Below are 2,984 nucleotides of genomic sequence, written 5' to 3'. Positions count from 1 at the left end.
GGTGCCTTGGACATGAGCTAGGACCTTAAGATTCTGCATAAAAGGAGGACTAGCAGCTGCGCTGCACGGGAGTATGTGAAAAGTGTTCATATGTAGTAAGAACCTGAGAAATCCGTCCATTTTCGTCATTTGTTATCGAATCGACTTAAAGCCAGATCGTCACATTGGCCGCTCTTCTCTCTGAAACGGTTGTACTTATCGTCTGCAAAGCTATGTCGTGTGCTGCGGTATGCGGAGACACTAAAAGCACCATAGTAGAACACAGATAAAGCTTCTAAGTTGATGTAATAGCCAGTAAGGAGTAGTACAATTCAAGTTTTAGGTATCGATTATTGACTTTTTAGCTGGCTTTGGTGCCTTGGACATGAGCTATGTCCTTAAGATTCTGCATGAAAGGAGGACTAGCAGCCGAGTTGCATGGGAGAATTTGGAAAGTGTTCATATGTAGTAAAAATCTGAGAAGTCCGTCCGTTATCGTCATTTGTTATCGAATCAACTTGAAGCCAGATCGTCACATTGCACGCTCTTCTCTCTGAAACAGATGTACGTATCGTCTGCAAAGCTATGTCGCGTGCTGCGGTATGCGGAGACACTAAAAGCACCATAGTAGAACACAGATGAAGCTTCTAAGTTGATGTAATAGCCAGTAAGGAGTAGTACAATTCAAGTTTTAGGTATCGAATATTGACTTTTTAGCTGGTTTAGGTGCCTTGGACATGAGCTAGGACCTTAAGATTCTCCATGAAAGGAGGACTAGCAGCCGAGTTGCACGGGAGGATGTGAAAAGTGTTCATATGTAGTAAAAACCTTAGAAATCCGTCCTTTTTTGTAATTTATTATCGAATCGACTTAAAGCCAGATCGTCACATTGGCCGCTCTTCTCTCTGAAACGATTGTACTTATCGTCTGCAAAGCTATGTCGCGTGCTGCGGAATGCGGAGACACTAAAAGCACCATAGTAGAACACAGATGAAGCTTCAAAGTTGATGTAATACCCAGTAAGAAGTAGTACAATTCAAGATTTAGGTATCGATTTTTGACTTTTTTGCTGTCTTTGGTGCCTAGGACATGAGCTAGGACCTTACGATTCTGCATCAAATCAGGACTAGCAGCCGAGTTGCACGGGAGAATGTAAAAATTGTTCATATGTAGTAAAAACCTGAGAAATCCGTCCGTTTTCGTCATTTGTTATCGAATCGACTTAAAGCCAGATCGTCACATTGGCCCCTCTTCTCTCTGAAACGGTTGTACTTATCGTCTGCAAAGCTATGTCGCGTGCTGCAGTATGCGGAGGCACTAAAAGCACCGTAGTAGAACACAGATGAAGCTTCTAAGTTGATGTAATAGCCAGTAAGGAGTAGTACAATTCAAGTTTTAGGTATCGAATATTGAATTTTTAGCTGGCTTTGGTGCCTTGGACATGAGCTAGGACCTTAAGATTCTGCATGAAAGGAGGACTAGCAGCCGAGTTGCACGGGAGAATGCGAAAAGTTTTCATATGTAGTAAAAACCTGAGAAATCCGTCCTTTTTCGTAATTTATTATCGAATCGACTTAAAGCAGTGCGTCACATTGGCCGCTCTTCTCTCTGAAACGGTTTTACTTATCGTCTGCAAAGCTATGTCGCGTGCTGCGGTATGCGGAGACACTAAAAGCACCATAGTAGAACACAGATTAAGCTTCTAAGTTGTAATAGCCAGTAAGAAGTAGCACAATTCAAGTTTTAGGTATCGATTATTGACTTTTTAGCTGGCTTTTGTGCCTTGGACATGAGCTAGGACCTTATGATTCCGCATGGAAGGAGGACTAGCAGCCGAGTTGCATGGGAGAATGTGAAAAGAGTTCATATGTAGTAAAAACCTGAGAAATCCGTCCGTTTTCGTCATTTGTTATCGAATCGACTTAAAGCCAAGTCGTTACATTGGCCGCTCTTCTCTCTGAAACGGTTGTACTTATCGTCTGCAAAGCTATGTCGCGTGCTGCGGTATGCGGAGACACTAAAATCACCATAGTAGAACACAGATGAAGCTTCTAAGTTCATGTAATAGCCAGTAGGAAGTAATACAATTCAAGTTTTAGGTATCGAATATTGACTTTTTAGCTGGCTTTGGTGCCTTGGACATGAGCTAGGATCTTACGATTCTGCATGAAATCAGGACTAGCAGCCGCGTTGCACGGGAGTATGTGAAAAGTGTTCATATGTAGTAAAAACCTGAGAAAACCGTCCATTTTCGTCATTTGTTATCGAATCGACTGAAAGCCAGATCGTCACATTGGCCCCTCTTCTCTCTGAAACGTTTGTACTTATCGTCTGCAAAGCTATGTCGTGTGCTGCGGTATGCGGAGACACTAAAATCACCATAGTGGAACACAGATGAAGCTTCTAAGTTGATGTAATAGCCAGTAAGAAGTAGTACAATTCAAGTTTTGGTATCGAATATTGACTTTTTAGCTGGCTTTGGTGCCTTGGACATGAGCTAGGACCTTAAGATTCTGCATGAAAGGAGGACTAGCAGCCGAGTTGCACGGGAGGATGCGAAAAGTGTTTATATGTAGTAAAAACCTGAGAAATCCTTCCGTTTTCGTAATTTATTATCGAATCGACTTAAAGCAGTGCGTCACATTGGCCGCTCTTCTCTCTGAAACGGTTGTACTTATCGTCTGCAAAGCTATGTCGCGTGCTGCGGTATGCGGAGACACTAAAAGCACCATAGTAGAACACAGATTAAGCTTTTAAGTTGATGTAGTAGCCAGTAAGAAGTAGTACAATTCAAGATTTAGGTATCGATTATTGACTTTTTGCTGGCTTTTGTGCCTTGGACATGAGCTTGGACCTTATGATTCTGCATGAAAGGAGGACTAGCAGCCGAGTTGCATGGGAGAATGTGAAAAGTGTTCATATGTAGTAAAAACCTGAGAAATCCGTCCGTTTTCGTCATTTGTTATCGAATCGACTTAAAGCCAGATCGTCACATTGGCCGCTCT

Source organism: Schistocerca gregaria, unplaced genomic scaffold, assembly GCF_023897955.1.
Source record: "Schistocerca gregaria isolate iqSchGreg1 unplaced genomic scaffold, iqSchGreg1.2 ptg000198l, whole genome shotgun sequence".
In the NCBI taxonomy this organism is placed as follows: domain Eukaryota; kingdom Metazoa; phylum Arthropoda; class Insecta; order Orthoptera; family Acrididae; genus Schistocerca; species Schistocerca gregaria.
The sequence above is the reverse complement of the archived record's forward strand: the minus strand, read 5'-3'. Positions refer to the sequence as shown.